Consider the following 25,614-nt stretch of genomic DNA (forward strand, 5'->3'; position numbering starts at 1 on the left):
AGCGATCTACATCCGGCTCCTGTCGGTCTGCACTTCTTTGCTTCATCCATCTTGTCTAATTGGGTGGCTGTATATGTATAGGCCACATGTGGGGCAGGCTCTGAATGGGTGTTCCTTAATGTTATTTCCCTTCCCAGTTTCCCAGACATAAGCCCCTTATATCACCCACTTCCCCTTCTTCTATAAAGGTCTTCCCCTCCTAATCCACACCCCTTCCCCTCCCCAACATGCCCCTACACTGGTGGTCCAACCTTGGCAGGACCAAGGGCTTCTCCTTCCTTTGGTGCCCAACAAGGCCATCCTCTGGTACATATGCAGTTTGAGCCATGGGTCAGTCCATGTATAATCTTTGGGTAGTGATTTAGTCCCTGGGAGCTCTGGTCTGTAGGCATTGTTGTTCTTATGTGGTCCCAAGTCCCTTCAGCTCTTTCAGTCCTTTCTCCAATTCCTCCAATGGGGTCCTGTTCTCAGATCAGTGGTTTACTGTTGGCATTTGCCTTTGTATTTGACATGTTCTGGCTGTGTCTCTCAGGAGAGATCTACATCAGGTTCCTGTCGGCCTTCACTTCTTAGCTTTATCAATCTTATCTAGATTTGGTGGAGATATATATATGCCACATGTGGGGCAGGCCCGAAATGGCCATTCCTTCAGTCTCTGCTCCAAACTTTGCATCCATATCCAAACTTTGCATCTCCTATGGATATTTTTGTTCCCCCTTTTAAGAAGGAATGAAGTATCTGAACTTCGGTCATCCTTCTTGTGGTTCATGTGTTCTGAAGACTGTATTTTGGGCAATTCAAACTTTTTGGCCAATATCCACTTATCAGTGAGTGCATACCATGTGTGACATTCTGTGATTTGGTTTCCTTACTCAGGATGATATTTTCTAGTTCAATTCATTTGCCTATGAATTTCATGAAGTCATTGTTTTTGATAGTTGAGGAGTACTCCATTGTGTAGATGTACCACATTTTCTGTATCCATTCTTTGTTGAAAGGCATCTGGGTTCTTTCTAGCTCCTGGCTATTATAAATAAGGCTGCTATGAACAAAGTGGAGCATGTGTCCTTGGAGCATCTTTTGGGTATATGCCCAGGAGAGGTATAGCTGGGTCCTCAGGTAGTGCAATGTCCAGTTTTCTGAGGAACCTCCAAACTGATTTCCAGAGTGATTGTAACAGTTTGCAATCCCACCAACAATGGAGGAGTTTTCCTCTTTCTCCACATCCTCGCCAGAATCTGTTGTCATTTGAGTTTTTGATCTTAGCCACTGTGACTGGTGTGGTTTGGAATCTCAGTGTTGTTTTGATTTGTATTTCCCTGATGACTAAGGATGTTGAATATTTCTTTAGGTACTTCACAGCCATTTAATATTCCTCAGCTGGGAATTTTTTGTTTAGCTCTGTACCCCATTTTTAATAAGGTTATTTGTCTCTCTGGAGTCTAACTTCTTGAGTTTTCATATGTTTTGGATTTTAGCCTTCTACCGGATGTAGGATTGGTAAAGTTAGTTCCCCAATCTGTTGGTTGCCTTTCTGTCTTATTGAAAGTGTTCTTTGCCTTACAGAAGCTTTGCAGTTTTATGAAGTCCCATTTGTCAATTCTTTATCTTAGAGCATAAGCATTGGTGTTTTATTCAGGAATTTTTTCCCAGTGCCCATGTGATTGAGACCATGTTTTCAAATTTATTTTACTTAAATATCCTTTTTGCAATAAAGTTTGAGTATGCTTTCCCCTTCCTAATTACTCCCAGAATCTATCACTCAAATTCTCTCTCTCTTTCTCTCTCTCTCTTTCTCTCTCTCCCAAAGCAAAATGAATATCAAAACAAAACAAAACAAAACAAAAATATTGAGGGGGAAATTAAACCAAGAAACCACAGGGGAAAAATGCAGGCCCTTTAAGCTTCTTGCAATAGCTGTTAAAAATAACCATGAAGGTCCACAACTAGAGAGTGTTCAGAGAATGAGTGCCTCTGGAGCCTCAGTTCTAAAAGGGACATCTTTAGTATACACTACCCACTGCCAAGCCTCAGGGATCTATGAAGAGCAGAATGTAGAAAAAGTGTAAGAGCAGAGGTGATGATTGACTCCAAGGGAATGTCTTCCAGATGCAACTGGAGTGATGCACATATGCACTGCGTGTGTCAAGCATATGCCAGGGCTCCAAGTTCAGGTGTAGTTGGCCCAGAATATTGTAATTGCCGGAATGACTTCTCCGGTACTGCATAGAATTGCCACTTTTACTGGTACAGAGGAGGCTTTGTACTTCTCATTGTGCTTGTCCTTCCATAATTCACAGTAACTAAAGGGAAACTATTGAACATAGAACTTTCCAAAAACATATCAGTATATTTGTTCCTAAGACTTGCTTAGTCAATAGATTAGGAAATCCATCAATCCAGCTGAGATGGTCAGGAGTCATCGATGGTTTATTGGTTACTTTGTTGCTTTTGTGTGGTGGTAGAGACCTCCTATCTCAGCAACTAGGAGACAGAGACAAAAGAATCAGTTCAGAGTCTGCTTTAGTTACACAGTGAATCAAATCTACCATGAAATACACAGAGCTCTGTGAAACCAAGATTGGTTTATTTATACATGTGTACATTGATAAAGCATTTTAAATATTGTAAAATGTGCTTATTGGCAATAATGACTGTCTATGTAACTAGTAATATATAATTTAAATGTTTTCATATTTTGGAATACTATATTACTCATCATTATTTTATGTTTTAAATGAAGATAATTATAAAGAAATACAGATAAGTATAGTTAATAGTTTACAAAAGTTAAAACAACTGAGAAATTTTATACTGTATAAATATAGAAATAGTCCATATTTCCTTTCTTCTCAAGAACATTTCAGGCATAGAAATCCATTTCAATTTAAAATGTTTTTGTCTGTTAACATGAATAGGTCAAACCTTTATCTGTCTGATGAATATCTAAATTTGACTGTCTTTAATGTAAAAGAACATCACCAACACACTGGGAAGGAACCTCCGAGGAATGGTAAACTTGCAGGCAATTTGACAGGAGGGACTTTCCAACCATAATAAGGGCATCATTTCTAATTTTAGAATCTCGGCAAATGAGAACAAACTGAAGTCATTTGAGGTTCTACCATGGTATCTTGCTGCACAATGCACAATGCAGGTTAGTGCAAGTTCAGCCTTAGAATAGCCCTTTGTTCCAGGGAAGAGATCCAATGACTAGGTAACAGTTTGTGGCAGTTTATCAGTTGAGAGCAGCATGTTGCAGGAGAAATAAGAAAGGTGGATGTAGATTTGTACCCGATTTTCAACAAAGTAATCAGGGAGAAGACACAAAGGAGGAAATTATAAAACGGTAGCTTCAAAACACTGGATAAGTAAAACAATTCCAGTGTTTTTTCTTCTTAATTCTACAAAGCATTCAAGTGAGATTTCCCAGACTCTGATACTTGCGAGTTTGTATTTATTCTCCTATCTGTGAAGGAGATAGCTACTTTTTCTTCACTTTTCAAAAGATAGATCACTGATCTTTAATCTCTCTCTCTCTCTCTCTCTCTCTCTCTCTCTCTCTCTCTCTCTCTCTCTCTCAGATTCTTGCATGTACCTGATTGCCCAAGAAATCCTTTGGGGTTCAAGATGTCCTCATCATTTCTGGCAGGCATTACTGATTTAAATGCTTCAAATAGCTACAGTTTCTAGAGCATGCAAAGTGTACACTCCAGTGGGTGATTACTTCTAACAAACAGATTTAGCAGAAAACCACCCCCTCACTATAATTACCAGTTCTACAAGTATTTCCTCAAGTAGTAAATACTCTTGAAACCATATAACAAAGGAAATGGAAAACTAATCTTGCTTAAAAAAATAGCAAACTTTTAACTGCTCTGCTTCACTGCATTAATTTCTCAGTCCATTTCCATCATTCTCAGTCATTCTTTCGTAGTCAACACTAATCGCATGCTTTTTATTTCTTGTGTAAAAATGCTATGGCTTTGGACAAAGTGATTTATTGTAGAGAACCAAACAACTTCAGTACCAAAGATTTTTAAAATATGAGAGTTTTCAAATAAGGCAATTTTTGCTTATTGTGAAATGGAGTATGATATAGAGTATCTGTAATGAAGTTTTTGAACTTAAAATAATACATCGTTTCACAACAAGGTCTTATTGCACTGTTCCAATAAATTCATGATGACTCTATGGAAAATTCACTGAAATAAAACAAAAACAAAGCAAAGAAACAAAAGAAAGTCAGTAGTAAATAAGGATATACTGCAAAGGATATGGAAATTAGAGGTGTTATAGAGGATAGATATAAATGGGAAAAAAAGAAAACTGGCAGAATAGAAAGATAAAATTAATATTAGATAAAGTAATTTTTCAAGTAAAATACTTTTAATTTTTAGTACATTTTTCAAAGAGAAGGTTGGATATTGATTGATCTGACAGTTAATGCTTAAAAAAATCAGCTTCAGAAATTTTTAATACATAAAGGTGGAGTGAAATAGCTTTGCTCTCAAATTCAATCAAAATGTTACATGAAAGAAAATGGTATAAAGTTAGTTTTATATAAATTTTAGAGTCTTAAAGAACTATGATTTTTGATTTGAAGTAATTAGACTCATCCACATATTCATAAAGTAAGCTATTCTCTCAGGTCAATATGGAATGCCATTAGGGTATTATGTAAGGATGCTAGAAAACAATAACAGCACAGTTAAAATTAATATGAACTGAGCATCCAGCTTCTGCTAGTCACCTGCTTGTCAGACTTGCAATCTGGCTACTTATATCTACAGCTATTTTTTAATGCTTTTACCTGGGACCCAGAGTACAATAGTTTGTCAATCTCTTGAAAGCTCAGAATACTCAAGATATACTTGACAGACCATATGAAGCTCAAGAAGGAAGACCAAAATGTGAATACTTCAGTCCTTCTTAGAAAGGACAAAAATACTCACTGGAGAAAATACAGGGACAAAGAATGGATCAGGTACTGAAGGAAAGGCCATCCAGAGACTGACCTGCCTGGGGATTCATTCCATATGCAGTCACCACACCCAGTCACTATTGCTGATGCAAGAAGTGCTTGGTGACAGGAGCCAGATATGGATGTCTCCTGAGAAACTCTACTAGAGCCTTACTGATATAGATGACAATACTAGCAGATAACCATTGGACAGAGCACAGGGATCACAATGATGGACTTAGAGAAAGGACTGAAGGAGCTGAAGGGTTTGCAACCCCATAGGAAGAACAACAATATCAGACACCCCAGAGCTCCCTGCAACTAAACCACCAACCAAAGAGTACACATGGAGAGACCCATGGCTTCAGCTGCATATGTAGCAGAGGATGGCATTGTCCTGCATTAATAAGAGAAGAAGCTTTTGGTCCTGTTAAGACTCATTCCCTAGTGTAGAGGGATGCCTGGGTATTGAAGAGTGGGTGAGTGGAAGGGAGAACATCCCCATAGAAGTGGGGGGGAGTTGGGAGAGGGGAGAACTGCAATACATAAATATCCAATAGAAGAGTTAAAAATAAAGAAAAAGCAAAAATAAATAAGAGATCGAGATAAAAAATAAAAATAAAATCTCTACTGAATATCTCTCTTCCGCACCAGGTGTGTGTGTGTGTGTGTGTGTGTGTGTGTGTGTGTGTGTGTGTGTCTGTGTCTGTGTGTCTGTGTGTGTCTGTGTCTGGTGTGTGTGTGTGTCTGTCTGTCTCCTCTTTCCCTGCTTTCTCTTCTCCTCTCTGTCACTTTATTCTTCCTCTCTCTGTCTTTGTCTCTTTCTCTTCTCCCTCTCCTATCCCTGTCTCTCCTTTTCCTTTCTTTTTTTTTTTTTTTTTTTTTTTTCGGAGCTGGGGATCGAACCCAGGGCCTTGCGTTTGCTAGGCAAGCGCTCTACCACTGAGCTAAATCCCCAACTCCTAAAACTGTTTGTTTGCCTTTTGGGTTCTCTTTTTTTTTTTCTTTTTTTCGGAGCTGGGGACCGAACCCAGGGCCTTGCGTTTGCTAGGCAAGCGCTCTACCACTGAGCTAAATCCCCAGCCCTCCTTTTCCTTTCTCTCTCCTCTCCTCTTCTTCTCTCTCTCTGTCTCCCTTTCATTTCTCTCCTTTCCCTGTGACTCTCTTTTCTCCTCTTCTTTCTCTCTTACTCTCCTCCTCTCCACCTCTTTTTCTCTTAAGTATTTAATTAACTTGTATCAGAAAATTTTCTGCAGACAATAATTTTGCAGGGTTGTATGCATACATTCATATGCAAAAATTCAGTGGAAGAATTTTCTAGAAGTATTATGTATGTCACTTTTCATGTTAACAGTGCATATGGAAATAATGTGAGTTCTACTTCCCACCCTTATGCCTCTTTCCTAGAGACAAAAATATATTCTTTTATATTTTTAAAACAAATTTTGTACCACCGACCTACATGCCAGATACCTTATCTTCAGATAAATGCAAAAACATCATTAATTTAAAAAAATCATCAGACCCTTCTACAAAAGCCTATAATCAGCAAAAGTTGAAAATATAAATCAAATTGATGGTTTTTTAGACAGATACCACCTACCAAAGTTAAATCAAGAGAAGGTAAACTATCTAAACAGGCTCATATTCCATAAGGAAATAGAAGAGTTCATTAAAAATCTCCCAACATAAAAAAGTACAGGGACAGAATTTAGTGCAAAATTCTACCATACCCACAAAGAAGGCCTAATACCAATATTCCTCAAACAATTCCATAAAGTAGAAATAGGAGGAACACTAGGTAACTCATTTATTAAACCACAATTACTCTGAGACCTAAACCCAGAAGGGCACAACCAAAAAGAACTTCAGACCAATCCTGTTTACGAATATTTATGCAAAAATAATAAAATTCTTGCAAACTGAATCCAAGAATACATACATAAAAACCATCATTCACCAAGATATAGTAGGCTTCATCCCACGGATACAAGGTTGGTTCAATATATGAAAATCCTTTAACCTAATCCACTATATAAACAAACTCAAAAAGTTACCAGATCATCTCCTTAGATGCAGAAAAAGCATTTGACATAATACAACATCCCTTCATGATAAAGGCGTTGGAGAGATCAGGAGTTCAAGGCCCATACCTAAACATAGTAAGAGAAGTTCACTGGAAACCAACAGCCAATATCAAAGTAAATGTAGAGACACTTGAAACTGTTCCACTAAAATCCGGACAAGACAAGGATGCCCACTCTCCCCATATCTATTCAATCCCTTGCTAGCTAGAACAATAAGACAACATAAAGAGATCAAGGGGATAGGAATTGGCATAGAAGAAATAAATGTATCACTATTTGCTAATGATATGATAGTATAATAAGTGACCACAACAATTCTTCCAGAATTTCTACCTTTAAAGAAATGATAAACAGGCAGAGAAAAAAATAGGGAAGCAACTCCCTTCACAATAGCCACATATAATATAAAATATCTCGGTGTAACTATAGCCAAAAGAGTGAAAGAGCTGTATGACAATAACTTCAATTCTCTCAAGAAAGAAATCAAAGAAGGTCTCGGAAAATGGAGAGATCTCCCATGCTCACCGATTGGCAGAAGTAACAGTAAAAATGGCCATTCCACCAAAGGCAATTTACAGATTCAATGCAATCCCCATCAAAATCCCAACACAATTCTTAAAAGACATGGAAAGACCAATTCTCAAATTCATCTGGAAGGGTCAAAGCCCAGAATATTTTTACAAAGGATTTTTTTTATTTAAACTTCAAATGTTATTCTGTTTCCTGGTTTCCCGGGGATAAGCCTCCTATCATACCCCCTCCCCTTTTTCTGTAAGGGTGTTCCCCTCCCCATCCTTAAAATAAAAGAAGTACTGGGGAAATCACAATATCTGACCTCAAACTATACTACAGAGCAATAGAGTTAAAAACTATATGGCATTGGTACAGAGACAGACAGGCTAATCAATGAAATAGAATTGAAGACCCATAAGTAAAACCACACACTTATGCACACTTGACATTTGACAAAGAAACCAAAGATACAGTGGAAAAAAGAAAGTATCTTCAATAAATGGTGCTGGTCCAAGTGGCTGTCTATATGTAAAAAAAAATGAAAATAGACCCATATTTGTCATCTTGCAAAAAGCTCAACTCCAAGTGGATCAAGGACTTCAACATAAAACCAGCCAGACACACTAAATCTAATAGAATAGAAAGTGGGAAAAAAAAACTTGAATTTATTGGGGGAAATTTCCTAAGCAGAACTATAATGGGTCATGCTTTAAGATCAAGGTGTGATAAATAGGAACTCATGAAACTAGAAAGCTTCTGTAAACCAAAGGACATAGTCAATAAGAGAAATCAGCAACCTATAGATTGGGACCCCGGAGATCTCTCAGCCACTGGATGACCAACCAGGCAGCATACAGCAGCTCATATGAGGCCCCCAACAAGTATACAGTAGAGAACTGCTGGGTTTGGGTCAAAACAGAGAAGATGCACCTAACCCTCAAGAGACTGGAGGCCCTAGGGATTGTGGAGGTCTGATGGGGTAGGGTACAGGAGATAAAGACAACCTTGTGGAGAAAGGGAGTGAGGTAGGGTGGGAGAAGGATGTCCAGGATGTGAAACAGTCAGAATGGAGTAGGAGGGGGGTAAAATCTGTAGGTTAAAAAAATTAAAATAAAATATAAAAAAATAATCAGTATTTGAGAGAGTGGATATTTGTGACCTGTACTATCCCATGAACACATATAACATTTTATAGTGCTAGTAATTACTCATTTTTGTACTTGGGTCCTTTGCAAAAATATTTAAATAATTAAATTAAAAGATATGGTTGTGGTTTTAATCACATAAAATATTTCATTTGAATTTTTTCTTCTTTTTCCCTGAAAATTTGTTTGTTTTAAATAAAGTAGCATGATTGACAAAAATATTAATATATTTTCCATTAATAAAACTCAGTCTTCCTTTTTATAAATAATTTACAGTTGAGGTATGTGATCCCTGAAGTCATTAAACCTTATACTATCACATCTTTTCATATTTTTCATGGAGTTAGTATAGGAGATTGGGCTATTATCACATATCTATCATCAATTGAAGTTGACTTGTCTGAAATTTGAAAATGCAGCAATAAAATTGTTAAGTGAAAGTATAGAAGTTAAAAATAAGGATTCATATTCATAACATGAGTCAATAAATTATACAGATTTGAACACTAACAGCTTATATATTTTTAAAAATTGTCCTCAGAGGGAATATGAGGTTCAAATACAACAGTTTAGAATAATTTCTCCAGAATAAATTTCTCTGACTCATAACCCTTCCTGATGGTTATTTATGGTTAAACATGATGAAATTAACCAGGATGTCATGCAGAGCTTTTTAAATGCTAGATACATCAGGACATGAAGCTTGCATACCACTCTTATGGATTGACCTAAAGAATTTTCAATGCAACTCAGCTTGTCATTTATAAAATAGGGTTATTATTAACCTTACCAATGTTTTTTAATAATTAAAGTTAGTTATTTTATGATAATGGACCAATTCACAAAGCTCAACACTATAAAAACTTTCAATCTGACTAAACTATTCTTCATGTATTTCAAAGATATGATGACTTAGTTTGAAGTACATTCACATAATAGGAATTTCCAGATACCTACACTACAATAAAACTATACATTGGCATTGTTTTGTGTGCACAAATGGAAAATAATGGAATATTATCAAAAGCTTTTTAAAGAATATGAATCCGAATATGAATCTTTTATCCGAATCGGTTCTAACTTTTTCTTGTACTTCAAACATTGTTCTCTCCCTGCTCTTGGATTCATGCAAAGGCTTGGCATGGCCACGTTCAAGCTGTTTGCACCATGCTGCTCTTTGACCTTCTTTTATTTTTTTTTCTTGTGCGAAGTCTTAGGATGCATACATTTGGTTGCATAAAACTTAATATAGTCTATCTCTTTTTTGAGCATAATATGTTTTAAGAGATTCATCCTGTTCAAATTTAGCATCATAGTTTTTATTGGATATTTTATTTATTTACATTTCAAATGTTATCCCGTTTCCTGGTTTCTTCACTGGAAAACCCCTATCTTATCCTCCCTACCCCTGCTTCTATGAGGGTGCTCCCCCACCCACTCCCACCACCCCACCCTGACATTCCTCTACACTGGGGCATCGAGCCTTCACAGGACCACGGTCTATCCTCCCATTGATGCTGGACAAGGCCATCCTCTACTATATATGTGGCTGGAGTTATGGATCCCTCCATGTGTACTCTTTGGTTGGTGGTTAAGTACCTGGGAGCTCCGGGGCGTCTGGCTGGTTGATATTGTTCTTCCTATGGGTTGCAAACTCCTTCAGCTCCTCAGTCCTTTCTCTACCACTTTCATTAGGACCCCGTTCTCACTCCAAAGTTAGGTTGCGATCATCTGCCTCTGTGTTTGTCAGACTCTGGCAGAGCCTCTCAGGAGACAGCTATATCTGGCTCTGGTCAGCAAACACTTCTTGGCATCTGCCATAGTGACTGGGTTTGGTTTCTGTATATGGGATGGATCCCCAGGTGAGGCAGCTCCTGGATGGCCTTTCCATCAGTCTCTGCGCCACACTCTGTCTCCGTATTTTGTTCCCCCTTCTAAGGACTGAAGCATACAAGCTTTGGTCTTCTTGAATTTCATCATAATTTTTATTGGAATTATGTGGAGTCCTTTCTTTTGCCTTCCCATTTTACTAATAGAAATCCAATTTGTATGTTGATTTTTGTTCAGTCCATATGATTGGTTAATGGTAATTTATGTCATTTTCAACACATTATGAAGAAACAATATTTTATACTTTCAGAATTCTCTCTGAATATCAATATCTAATATTAAATACTTAGTTCACTATTCTGAGAGTAGCAGTACATTGTTACCCAGAACTCTGTCTGCTACATCAGTTCAAAACCTTCAGTACACCTTACTACAGCCGATCACTTACAATGTTTGGGGACATTAGTAGGTCTACACTCTTCAATGTCTTATCAACATCTAAGATTACGTTTAACTTTTAGAAATAAGATTGCACAGTATATTGATGCCATAGGGTTTTATTACAAGAAAGAGGAGAGGAATGTGAGTTTTGTATTATGTGATTATTTTATTCTAATCAATAAAGTATGCTAATCTAAACCAAATATGCTAATCTAAGTATAAACCAAATAAAAGTCACACTTAGCTTTGAAAGAATAGGTCAATTTTCTGCAAATTTGGGGTAGAATAAAAAGAAGTAGTACATAGAGTACCCTTCTCTATTACATTGTTCATGGTTTGTTCTTTTATAAAGCCCTTCATGCATTCACCAAAATCATAGAATAATTCTGGGACATAGTGTGTTCATCAGAAAAGCAGAATGTAAAGAATGTAGGAGAGGGGATGGAAGAGATTTTTCTAAGATCAGAAAAAATATAAATTTTTTGGTGTTAAAGGCTTATCTCACACAAAAATTTATTCTGCCAAGATCAGAGGTGTCGAGTGAACTTCAACCCTTTGAGACCTTAACTGAAAAGTTCTTATTCAAGTTATTTTTCACTGTTTGGAATAAAATGCATGGCAGTTTGTACAAAATCTTTATGAATGTCTGTATGTATATGAGTAGCTTTCAGCAACTTTCGATTATTTTATTAAATGCAATATCCTGCTTTTCAACATATGATATTCCATGTGTTGTGACTATGAGACGTTAAGACTAGTTAAGCAATTTTCACTTCAGTTTAAAGATTCAAATTGACACCTGCTTCCACATTGTGTATAAGTACAATTTTATTGGAATTGAAAAATAATTTGTATAATATATAAACATAAATAATGTACCTGTGAAGTACATATAATTATGGTATCATATGTGCACAGACAATGTGCATAAGACACAATTTGAATCCTGCAGTATTTTTAAAACTAAATAATACTTTCTAGATTCCTTCTTTATCATGTCATTAGATACTAAAGCATTTCAAATAACATGATTTCAAATTGTACTAAATTGGCCATTGACTATGAAATTAACTACTTGAAAATACTCAATAGGAAGACAGAAGAAAGATATAGAATCTTTCTGGATTAAGTTTTTCTTTGTTGCCACACTGTGGACATTAATTTGTATAGATACTGTGTCTGATATGTATAATTTCTTTTGATCAAGCATTTAGCTTGGTTATCAGTGGATTAAAAGCCAAAAAAAATCACATTACTCTCCTATTAATTTTAACTATTGGTGTCATCGATTACCCTGACCAATTAAATCAATATAGTAAAGGTTAAAAGCTTTCTCTGTGACATTCCAAATCACAGTCTGGTAGAGGGAATAAATAGAGGTAAATTCCATAGGAGGTAGAAGCTAATAAAGGAATGAACACATGTTGTCTCACCAGACACTGTTGTGCACAATGTGAACCAAATGAAGAAAAAAACCTTTAAATTAAAGTATGTATTAAGAAAGTGGAAGAACAGACATGAAAATAATTAATGGGAAAATCCATACTTTCAAAGAACTTGCTGACTAAAACACTTCATAAAAATAAGCCATGGTATTCAAGAGAATAATGTGGCTATCATGGTGATAAACAAGAAAACCTAACAAGATAATTGAACAGTAGACTAAGGATATGTGCTATTGTTGTTAGGACACAGGAACCTAGATTCATTTCCTGTACTCAGACAAATACTCAGAGGATGAATAAGGAAGACAAGCAGGAAGAGAGGAAGGAGGAAAGAATGAGTGAGCTGAGCGGCAAGTTAATTACAGAGGAATAACATTTAGAATTGGGAGATTGTTTAGTAATTTCAGGAATGAATAACATTAATACTGAATAACAATGACAGTGTGAAGGAACAATATGTGCTAACATATTGGGCACTATATAGATATAGACACAGGTATAGATAGATAGATATAGATATAGATATAGATATAGGTATAGGTATAGGTATAGGTATAGGTATAGGTATAGGTATAGGTATAGGTATAGGTATAGATATAGATATAGATATAGATATAGATATAGATATAGATATAGATATAGATATAGATATAGATATTGATAGATATAGATATAGGTATAGGTATAGGTATAGGTATAGGTACAGGTACAGGTATAGATATAGATATAGATATAGATATAGATATAGATATAGGTATAGGTATAGGTATAGGTATAGGTATAGATAGAGATATAGATAGATAGAGATAGAGATAGAGGTAGAGGTAGAGATAGAGATAGAGATAGAGAGTGGTGTCTTTAGAGATAGACTGGTAGATTGAGAGTTATACTTTACGGATTAATGTGCTTCTCACTCACACACAATCCTAAGAGCATACACTATGAAGAGAGGTGGAATTCCTTTCCTTGTAGTTCTCTAAAATGCAAGTGGCTCATACAAGAACAATCCATTAGCCGATGGATAGAGTATTATATTGATTTACAATTCCACAAATAGATATCAGTTAGATTCATTTTTCTAGCAGTATCTGACAAAGGAGAAAAAAAGATGAATCAAAGTTTTTAATTTTATTTTTCCCAGTGTTGCATAAATGCTACAAGCAAGAAATGAAAAATATTCTTGACATTTATTCAGACTTATGTTCATTTGTATTTATATATTTACTCTTTTTCTTCCCAGTTTCCATTTATGCGCATACTTTGCTATATTTTTTCAAGACAAAGGTTGTTATGCGTCTTATATATTATTGGTAGAGATTCTTTCAAATATATCGTTGTTTCTGTAAAGGTTTTTTACAAAGAGCTGTCTTTGAGTGATCTACACTAAAAAATAAATGGGACATTTGTCTATATTACCCCACACTCATCTATTCTAATTTTATAGACTTATCCTCAGACTATCTTCCAAACATACATTTCAGTATCATTGTATTGGTATATAATTGTCTTTATTTTAGGCTACTGTAGCTCAGTGGGATGAATATTATTGTTTTAACATTAATGTTATTCAGCATTTTTTCTTGTATAATAAATACTTGAACCTACCCATAGAGGTGTCCCAGGTGTGTCTGCTATGTAGCATGTGTCTCCCCAAGTGAGAGTAGGCTATGCCTTTGCCAAGTTTTCTGACCTGTGAATATTTGAATCATTAGTAGTCTAAAATTCTTTGGAAAAAATAAATCAGAGATGACCACTGGTCCAGTGCCTCATAGGCCTGGGGACACCGATCATGTCAAAGATGACCCCTGCCTAATGCCATACTGAACAGGTAGGAGGCATAGCACTCCTGAGATCACTACTGAGATAACTCCAGAAATCAGAAATCCCAGGCGCAAGCAAGTGGTGGAGAAATTGAAGGGAAAGAGAAACAGCAGGATGTGGGCACAATGAAGAGGCAGAAATGGAGACTTGAGGATAGTGAGGGACATCCTGATATAGCCCATGATGCCATCTGCATCTGTCAGTGTGAAAGTTTCCAAGCTATGGACCACATGCAAGGGAAAGGGGAAGTGAGTAGGCTTGGGGTACATTAGGTGAAATTCACAAAAATCCAATAATTTCTTTTTTTTTAAATCCAAACACCTGAGATTAAAAATCAATTAATTAGAGGAAAGGTTTAAGTTGCTTCAGAGTTTTAGAGAGCTTAGACCCTATCCATAAACCCTCCTTGTAAATCTTTATTATAAATATTAGAGTAAATCAATCTGGCAGCTGTATTTCTTTACCTTCTACTAGTCGCCAATCACTGCACAGAGAAACTGAGGTTTATTTAAAACTGCACTTCAATAGCTGAGCAATCAAGTGATCTATCTTTAGTTTCTCACTATCTATCAGGCCCACGCCATGATATTTGCATATTATTATTGATTTGGCAATTTGAGCTTCAGGTGTGTTTCCATGATCTCTCTGAATCTGTCTCTCTGCCTCTCTGGTTCCCTTCCTCATGGCTCCAAATCCTCCATCCTCTTCCTGATCTGACTCTTCTCTCCCCTCCTCTTTTTCCTCTGATTTTCACAGGTCCCACCCTATTCTACATTCTGTCTAGCCATTGGGTGATCAGTATTTATTGACCTTGCAAAGAAAAAATAGTATAAACTGTTTACATGAACTTGAGGTAGGAGATTCTTGGTATTACAATATCATGTCCATTAAAACAAGATATAATGGCAGAGAAGTCAACATTTGAATAATGTAAGGGTAGATGTTAACACTGTACACAAACATTATGCCTACACTTCCTATCAGGATTTTGGTATATAACAAGAGTGCATGGCACATGATACACATTCTCTTTATGCAAAAGAAGTGGAGGAGGAATGAGTAAGTGCTCTGGGCTATGTACAATCACATAGGCCTCACCTCAGGCCTGAGCATTTAAAACACAAGGAACCATAGCATTCTCAGAAGCAAAAATGATTATATTGAGGCAGCTTAAACTTTTTCTCATATTAATGTGTAACCATAATATGTATTTTGGAATATAAGCATTACATTATAACATTATTACTAATGGATTTACATGTAACTTGTAGCCTTAACTATGTTTAGCGCTGTACATTAAAGTACAGGACGATTGACAAAATGACAAGATCCAGTGCTGAGGGAAAACTCACATATTTACCATTAAAATTCTGCTTCGGGGGGGGGGGGGGATGTTTGCCCGGATACCGGGAAAGGGAATAACACTCGAAATGTATATAAGAAATACTCAAGTTAATAAAAAGAATAAAATGTAAAAAAAATTCTGCTTCATTATGGCCCACATATTTTTGTCTTTAATAATAACAAATGCAATGGATATAGAAAAGACAATTAATTTTAAATAAAGCTGACAAAAAGAATAAAACAGTAATTGACATTTTATTAGCATAGTTTAAGATCATTATCTGTAACCTATGAGTGAAGACATCTGAATCCAGCACTGTCTTTGTTTTTGCAATGCACAACCAGCAGATTGGTGGGTCTGACAAGGCTGACTTCATTCTGTAGAAGAAAGGCATGTGACTGCTTGTAAATAGACTTATCATTTGAAACATTCTATTTCCTCTTCTAAAGATAATATTTCATGTCATGAAAATATGCTCAGGATTTAAATTGTTTATTTTAATTGCATTCCTATATTTAGAATTTGGATTGTAGGGAATCTTGTATATAAACTGGAAATGTATGTGGGATTTCAAGAGGTCATAGAAACGTATCAACTAGTCATTGGAAAGAGTTAATTTATGTATCAGTTATAGAAAGTTGTAAGCATTTTAGAAGAATAGTTTATATGTATATTCAGTACATTTTAATCAAATTACTAAAACATATGGATATAAGTTCTAGCTAGATTATATGCTGGAGAAAGTAAGAAGAGTTTTCACACACTCTCATATGATTTTAACAGAGTATAGGGTGTTCAATTGGAATTAACTTTAAAATATTTCCCATAGTTAATTTTTACTTTCACATTGAATATTTTATAACAGCAAATTTTATAACACCACTACTAGCTGTTAATAGTACACAGGATACACATAGAGCTACTGACATTCTTGAATGAATGTCTCTAATTGCAAATGGTGTTTCCTCATACGTGTTTCCTTCATAAGTATTCTCTACTTACTGGTTTCTACAAGTATCATGCTGTACAATAGATCATGTTAAAGGTTAGTCATTATTTTGATGCATGAGCTTCATTTTACTAGTTAGAAAGTCAATCTGCTGTAGCTGTTTTTAATCAAATGCATAACTTAGGCAAATGTGGAAGAATGTTTATCTATGTATTAATATTCTTTTCTATCATCTTTCTCTTACAAGCTAACAACAATTTGAAAAGTAAAGTGATTTTAGCTAAGATATATAGATCACAGATTACAGAGCCATGATCTATTACTAAAATGAGCATAAATGTTTCTAACATGTAAAATTATACAGGATTTATGTTATAACAAAATTATAAAACAGAAGGTCAAGGGTTTTTATTTTTTATTTTTATTCTTTTGCTGTGTAAGAAGGAACAATTTTATTTATTTATTCATTTATTTTCCTTATTTTTTTTAAATAGGGTATTTCTTATTTAAATTTCAAATGCTTGGATTCCTGTGCTTTCCTCTTGCCATCAGGTTGTCTCTGGTGTTAGCTTGTCTTGCTGTTTCTGATGGTGGCTTGACCCTCCTGTAGGTCTGTTGTCAGCATTCCTGTAGACCTGTTTTCCTGTTTTCTTCAAGCCAGTGATGAGAACAAAGTGTTCTGCTCTCAGGCCTGTAGTCACTCCTGGTGACTGGCTTTTAGCTCTTGGCAAGGGCAGCAACCAGAAAAGTCCTGCTCCTACTGCTCCTAGGTCCCTGTGCACAAGGGCACAGGTGGCGCCAGGCATTTTCCTCTTGAATCTAGAATGTGAGCAGAGAGTAGTCTCCTCTGAGTCCTCCAGGGTGTCCGCACTTCTGAGGGTCTAGCTCTCCCCCAAACAGGATATGGGTGCAAGGAGTTGTTTGACTGGCTCAGTTCAGTTCTGGGCACAGACCTGGACCATGGGCTCCTGTACCTGACTGCTCCTATATTCCTGTGTCTAGAGGCACTATGCAGTTTCCTCTTGCACCAGGGATGTGGGCAAAGGTGGGCAGAAGTGGCTGGCAGTCTGTGCTGTGGTCTCAGGATTGTCCGCACTTCTGGGTATTTAGCTCTCTTTCCGCAGGGGTTTTTATTATTAAAAGCTCTACTATAACCTATAGTCTCTGAAAACTTTAGATGCAGAAAGAACTGAAAACAAAGATTTAGGTTTCCAAATCTGAAACATTAATTTTTTAATGTTAATTATTAATTAATTAATTATTAATGATGTATATACACTCATATCCAGGAAGAGATAAATAGCTAGAGGTAGATAGAAATATGAATGTATACACACACACATATACACACAAATATACACAGAGTTTTTTAATGCTTAGAATTTGATATATTAAATAATACATGTAAGGAAACAGCTTTTATAATTAGTGTTTTGGGAAAAGACTAATACATCATATTTAAAATTCCTCAATCATTAAATTCTCCCCTACAAGAACTTTGTGATACCACATAAAATAAGATAATTAAATATTATATCTTACTACATTATATTTAAATTATAAATTAATCTTGGAGAAACCATTTTTTTGTGATTTAGGATTTTTTTTATTTCATTTGTTCACTCTGATTCCAGTTTGTTTTGCTTTATTTTATATTATTTTAGAGTTTTAGATGACTTTGTTTTCTAATGAGAGAGAAGAAAAGATATGATTATGGATGATATGAGGGTAGGTGAAGAGGATCTGGGAGAATGTGGGGAAAGAAAACCCATAATCAGCATATATAGTATTAAAAATGTTTTAATACAAAATAGAAGAGATAAATATGCCATAAATAGACAAATTTAGAACTATTAAATATTACTACAGTGCACATGATTAAAATGAATGGTTCACAAATAAGTTCTTTTTCTAGCCTAACAAGTCATGACTGAGTTAAACATGTAGAAATCAGGTTCTAGTCTTCTAATTGAATGGTACGTGCTACCTGTTTGGTTTCTTCTTAAAGATCCATAGGAAACACATTCCATAGCAATCTCTGCCCTCAGCAGTCAATCTGTTCTTTAGACACTGTGTTCTTTATACCTTACTGGGAATTCATCCCTCTACTAGTTACGTGATACCTTGCTCCCTTCCAGCATTTCTCTTTCCTCTCTGACCAAGATGATGGTATTTTTCCTTATGTCTCCTTAGAAATATTGAAGGGTCACTTTTCAGTAGACCATCAGAATTATGAAAAAAGGAATTAATGTTCATTTTCAGACTGATCTTTTATCTATTTTTTTATTTTATTTTATTTTTTAACTTGAGTATTTCTTATTTACATTTCGAGTGTTATTCCATTTCCTGGTTTATGGGCCAACATCACTCTAATCCCTCCCCCTCCCATTCTTTATAGGTGTTCCCCTCCCCATCCACCCCCGATTGCCTCCCTCCCCCCAACAATCACAATCAGTCTTAGCAGGACCCAGGGCTTCCCCTTGCACTGATGATCTTACCAGGATATTCAATGCTACCTATGAGGTCAGAGCCCAGGGTCAGTCCATGTATAGTCTTTAGGTAGTGGCTTAGTCCCTGGAAGCTCTGGTTGCTTGGCATTGTTGTTCATATGGGGTCACGAGCCCCTTCAAGCTCTTCCAGTTCTTTCTCTGATTCCTTCAACGGGGGTCCTGTTCTCAGTTCAGTGGTTTGCTGCTGGCATTCGCCTCTGTATTTGTTGTATTCTTGCTGTGACTCTCAGGAGAGATCTACATGGGTTTTATCTGCCTGCACTTCTTTGCTTCATCCATCTTGTCTAATTGGGTGGCTGTATATGTATGGGCCACATGTGGGACAGGCTCTGAATGGGTGTTCCTTCTGTCTCTGTTTTAATCTTTGCTTCTCTATTCCCTGCCAAGGGTATTCTTATTCCCCTTTTAAAGAAGGAGTGAAGCATTCACATTTTGATCATCCATCTTGAGTTTCATGTGTTCTAGGCATCTAGGGTAATTCAAGCATTTGTGCTAATAGCCACTTATCAATGAGTGCATACCATGCATGTTTCTCTGTGATTGGGTTACCTCACTCAGGATGGTATTTTCCAGTTCCAACCATTTGACTATGAATTTCATAAAGTCATTGTTTTTGATAGCTGAGTAATATTCCATTGTGTAGATGTACCATATTTTCTTTGTATCCATTCTTCTGTTGAAGGGCATCTGGGTTCTTTCCAGCTTCTGGCTATTATAAATAAGGCTGCTATGAACATAGTGGAGCACGTGTCTTTTTTATATGTCGGGGCATCTTTTGGTTATATGCCCAAGAGAGGTATAGCTGAATCCTCAGGCAGTTCAATGTCCAATTTTCTGAGGAACCTCCAGACTGATTTCCAGAATGGTTGTACCAGTCTGCAATCCCACCAACAATGGAGGAGTGTTCCTCTTTCTCCACATCCTCCCCAGCATTTACTGTCCCCTGAGTTTTTGATCTTAGCCATTCTCACTGGTGTGAGGTGAAATCTCAGGGTTGTTTTGATTTGCATTTCCCTTATAACTAAAGATGTTGAACATTTCTTTAGGTGTTTCTCAGCCATTTGGCATTCCTCAGCTGTGAATTCTTTGTTTAGCTCTGAAACCCATTTTTAATAGGGTTATTTGTCTCCCTACGGTCCAACTTCTTGAGTTCTTTGTATATTTTGGAAATAAGGCCTCTATCTGTTGTAGGATTGGTAAAGATCTTTTCCAAATCTGTTGGTTGCAGTTTTGTCCTAACCACAGTGTCCTTTGCCTTACGGAAGCTTTGCAGTTTTATGAGATCACATTTGTCGATTCTTGATCTTAGAGCATAAGCCATTGGTGTTTTGTTCAGGAAATTTTTTCCAGTGCCCATGTGTTCCAGATGCTGCCCTAGTTATTCTTCAATTAGTTTGAGTGTATCTGGTTTGATGTGGAGGTCCTTGATCCACTTGGACTTAAGCTTTGTACAGGGTGATAAGCATGGATCAATCTGCCTTCTTCTTCATGTTGACCTCCACTTGAACCAGCACCATTTGCTGAAAATGCTATCTTTTTTCTATTGGATGGTTTTGGCTCCTTTGTCAAATTCAAGTGCCCATAGGTGTGTAGGTTCATTTCTTTGTCTTCAATTCTGTTCCATTGGTCTATCTGTCTGTCTCTGTACCAATACCATGCAGTTTTTATCACTATTGCTCTGTAATACTGCTTGAGTTCAGGGATAGTGATTCCCCATGAAGTCCTTTTATTGTTGAGGATAGTTTTAGCTATCCTGGGTTTTTTATCATGGTATCCAGATAAATATGCAAGTTGTTCTAACTCTTTGAAGAAATTGATTGCTATTTTGATGGGGATTGCATTGAATCTGTACATCGCTTTTGGTTAAATGGCCATTTTTACTATGTTGATTCTACCACTCCATGAGCATGGGAGATCTTTCCATCTTCTGAGGTCTTCTTCAATTTCTTTCTTCAGAGTCTTGAAGTTCTTATTGTACAGATCTTTTACATGCTTGGTTAAAGTCACACTGAAATACTTTATATTATTTGGGTCTATTATAAAGGGTGTTGTTTCCCTAATTTCTCGGCTTGTTTCTCCTTTGTGTAGAGGAAGGCTACTGATTTATTTGAGTTAATTTTTTACCCAGCCACTTTGCTGAAGTTGTCTATCAGCTTTAGTAGTTCTCTGGTGGAACTTTTGGGATCACTTAAATATACTATCATATCATCTGCAAAAAGTGATATTTTTACTTCTTCTTTTCTGATCTGTATCCCCTTGACCTCCTTTTGTTGTCTGATTGCTCTGGCTAGAACATCAAGAACTATATTGAATAAGTAGGGAGAGAGTGGGCAACCTTATCTAGACCCTGATTTTAGTGGGATTGTTTCAAGTTTCTCTCCATTTAGTTTAATGGTAGCAACTGGTTTGCTGTATATGGCTTTTACTTTGTTTAGGTATGGGCCTTGAATTCCTATTCTTTCCAGGACTTTTATCATGAAGGGGTGTTGAATTTTTTCAAATGGTTTCTCAGCATCTAATGAAATGATCATGTGGTTTTGTTCTTTCAGTTTGTTTATATAATGGATCACGTTGATGGTTTTCCATATATTAAACAATCCCTGCATGCCTGGAATGAAGCCTACTTGATCATGGTGGATGATTGCTTTGATGTGCTCTTTGATTCGGTTTGCCAGAATTTTATTGAGTATTTGTGCGTCAATAAGGGAAATTGGTCTGAAGTAATCTTTCTTTGTTGGGTCTTTGTGTGGTTTAGGTATAAGAGTAATTGTGGCTTCATAGAAGGAATTTGGTAGTGCTCCATCTGTTTCAATTTTGTGGAATAGTTTGGATAATATTGGTATGAGGTCTTCTATGAAGGTCTGATAGAATTCTGCATTAAACCCGTCTGGACCTGGGTTCTTTTTGGTTGGGAGACCTTTAATGACTGCTTCTATTTCCTTAGGAGTTATGGGGTTGTTTAACTGGTTTATCTGTTCCTGATTTAACTTCTGTACCTGGTATCTGTCTAGGAAATTGTCCATTTCCTGCCGATTTTCAAGTTTTGTTGAATATAGGCTTTTATAGTAAGATCTGATGATTTTTTGAATTTCCTCTGAATCTGTAGTTATGTCTCCCTTTTCATTTCTGATTTTGTTAATTTGGACAGACTCTCTGTCCTCTCGTTAGTCTGGCTAAGGGTTTATCTATCTTGTTGATTTTCTCAAAGAACCAACTTTTGGTTCTGTTGATTCTTTCTATGGTCCTTTTTGTTTCTACTTGGTTGATTTCAGCCCTGAGTTTGATTATTTCCTGACTTCTACTCCTCCTGGGTGTATTTGATTCTTTTTGTTCTAGAGCTTTTAGGTGTGCTGTCAAGCTGCTGACATATGCTCTTTCCTGTTTCTTTCTGCAGGCACTCAGTGCTATGAGTTTTCCTCTTAGCACAGCTTTCATTGTGTCCCATAAGTTTGGGTATGTTGTACCTTCATTTTCATTAAATTCTAAAAAGTCTTTAATTTCTTTCTTTATTTCTTCCTTGACCAGGTTATCATTGAGTGTAGCATTGTTCAGCTTCCAAGTATGTGTGGGCATTCTTCCCTTATTGTTATTGAAGACCAGTCTTAGGCCGTGGTTGTCTGATAGCACGCATGGGATTATTTCTATCTTTCTGTACCTGTTGAGGCCCGTTTTTTGACCAATTATATGGTCAATTTTGGAGAAAGTACCATGAGGAGCTGAGAAGAAGTTATATCCTTTTGCTTTAGGATAGAATGTTCTATAAATATCTGTTAAGTCCATTTGGTTCATGACTTCTCTTAGTCTGTCTATCTCTGTTTAATTTCTGTTTCCATGGTCTGTCCATTGATGAGAGTGGACTGTTAAAATCTCCTCCTATTATTGTGTGAGGTGCAATGTGTGTTTTGAGCTTTAGTAAGGTTTCTTTTACGTATGTAGGTGCCCTTGTATTTGGGGCATAGATATTTAGGATTGAGAGTTCATCTTGCTGGATTTTTCCTTTGATGAATATGAAGTGTCCTTCCTTATCTTTTTTGATGACTTTTAGTTGAAAATTCATTTTATTTGATATTAGAATGGATACTCCAGCTTGCTTCTCCCGACCATTTGCTTGGAAAGTTGTTTTCCAGCCTTTCACTCTGAGGTAGAGTCTGTCTTTGTCTCTGAGGTGTGTTTCCTGTAGGCAGCAGAATGCAGGGTCCTCGTTGCGTATCCAGTTTGTTAATCTATGTCTTTTTATTGGGGATTTGAGTCCATTGATATTGAGAGATATTAAAGAATAGTGATTATTGCTTCCTGTTGTATTCATATTTGGATATAAGGTTATGTTTGTGTGTTTTCCTTCTCCTTTTTTTGTTGCCAAGATGATTAGTTTCTTGCTTCTTCTAGGGTGTAGCTTGCCTCCTTAGGTTGGGCTTTACCATTTATTATCCTTTGTAGTGCTGGATTTGTAGAAAGATATTTTGTAAATTTGGTTTTGTCATGGAATATCTTGGTTTCTCCATCTATGTTAATTGAGAGTTTTGCAAGATACAGTAACCTGGGCTGGCATTTGTGTTCTCTTAGGGTCTGTATGACAGCAGTCCAGGATCTTCTGGCCTTCATAGTTTCTGGCGAAAATTCTGGTGTGATTCTGATAGGTCTGCCTTTATATGTTACTTGCCCTTTTTCCCTTACTGCTTTTAATATTCTTTATTTTGTGCGTTTGGTGTTTTGACTATTATGTGACGGGAGGTGTTTCTTTTCTGGTCCAATCTATTTGGAGTTCTGTAGGCTTCTTGTATGCTTATGGGTATCTCTTTCTTTAGGTTACGGAAGTTTTCTTCTATGATTTTGTTGAAGATATTTACTGGTTTTTTGAGCTGGGAGTCTTCACTCTCTTCTATACCTATTATCCTTAGGTTTGATCTCATCATTGAGTCCTGGATGACCTGTATGTTTTGGACCAGTAGCTTTTTCCACTTTTCATTATCTTTGACAGTTGAGTCGATGATTTCTATGGAATCTTCTGCTCCAGAGATTCTCTCTTCTATCTCTTGTGTTCTGTTGATGAAGCTTGTATCTACAGCTCCTTGTCTCTTCTTTTGGTTTTCTATATCCAGGGTTGTTTCCATGTGTTCTTTCTTGATTGCTTTTATTTCCATTTTTAATTCCTTCAACTGTTTGTGTTTTCCTGGAATTCTTTCAGGGATTTTTGTGATTCCTCTCTGTAGGCTTCTACTTGTTTATTTATGTTTTCCTGTGTTTCTCTAAGGGAGTTCTTCACATCTTTCTTGAAGTCCTCCAGTATCATGATCAAATACGATTTTGAAACTAGATCTTGCTTTTCTGGTGTGTTTGCAGATTCAGTGTTTGCTTTGGTGGGAGAATTGGGCTCAGATGATGCCATGTAGTCTTGATTTCTGTTGCTTGGATTCCTGCGTTTGCCTCTTGCCATCAGATTATCTCTAGTGTTACTTTTTTCTTCTATTTCTGACAGTGGCTAGACTGTCCTATAAGCCTTTGTGTTTAGCTCTCCCTCCCACGGTATTTGGGTGCAGAGAACTGCTTATCTGGTCGGTCCCTTCAGGTTCCAGCGTTGTCTCAGATGCAGAGGACCTGCTGCTCCTGGGCCCTCCTCTACGGGAACCCAGAGGCCGTATACAGTTTCCTCTTGGGCCAGGGATATGGGCAGGGGTGGGCAGTGTTGGTGGTCTCTTCCACTCTGCAGCCTCAGGAGTGCCCACCTGTCCAGGTGGTGAGGTCTCTCTCCCACAGGGTTTGGGAGCAGTGAGCTGCTGCATCCAGGGATCCGCGGGTTTGGGACTCCTGCTAAATACCGGAAGTGTCCGGTCCTAGAGGAATTTTGCCTCTGTGTGTCCTGAGCTCACCAGGCAGGTCGCTTGGAGCAGGAAAGTTTGTCTTACCTGTGGTCCCGAGGCTCAAGCTTGCTCGTGGGGTGTTGCTTACGAGCTCTTCATGGCGGCAGCAAACAGCTTATCTGTTTTTGATAACCTAGCACTCAACCATACACTGAGTATCTACCTTCTAAATCCTGTTAGAGTATATACTTCTAAAATTTAATCCATTTACTATCCTAATTTCAACATCATTTTACTCCTGATTATATATTTTTGGTTATTCTTATTAATTTTTAATTTTTTAAAACAATTTTAATTTTCTTGGATATTTTATGTATTTCCATTTCAAATGCTGTCCCCTTTCCTGCCTCTTCCTTAATCCCCTCCCCCTGCTTCTATGATTATGCTCCCATTCCCACCCACCCTCTCCAACTTCAACACCCTGGTATTACCCTACATTGGTCAAACAAGCTTTCACAGGACCAAGGGTTTTCCTTCCGTGATGCTGGACAATCCCATTCTCTGCTACATGTATGGCTGGAGTCATGGGTCCATCCATGTGTATTATTGGTTGGTGATTTAGCCCCTGAGAGCTCTAGGAGTGTCTGATTGGTTGATATTTTTGTTCTACCTATGGGTTTGCAAACCCCTTCAGCTTGTTCAGTCTTTTCTCTATCTTCTCCATTGGGTTCCTCTTGATCAGTCCAATGGTTAGCTGCAAACCATCC

The 25,614-nt window shown here is 36.9% G+C and overlaps 1 protein-coding gene and 1 pseudogene across 1 annotated transcript in view; both read left to right on the forward strand.

The window, feature by feature from the left end:
- Positions 1-25,614, forward strand: part of Cdh12 (cadherin 12) — a 1,210,919-nt gene that overhangs the window by 440,308 nt on the left and 744,997 nt on the right. The gene's annotated exons all lie outside the window — the stretch shown is intronic.
- Positions 14,025-14,148, forward strand: LOC120101346 (small nucleolar RNA SNORA17; annotated as a pseudogene).

The sequence above is a fragment of the Rattus norvegicus genome, chromosome 2, assembly GCF_021556685.1.
Source record: "Rattus norvegicus strain SHRSP/BbbUtx chromosome 2, alternate assembly SHRSP_T2T, whole genome shotgun sequence".
Lineage (NCBI taxonomy): Eukaryota > Metazoa > Chordata > Mammalia > Rodentia > Muridae > Rattus > Rattus norvegicus.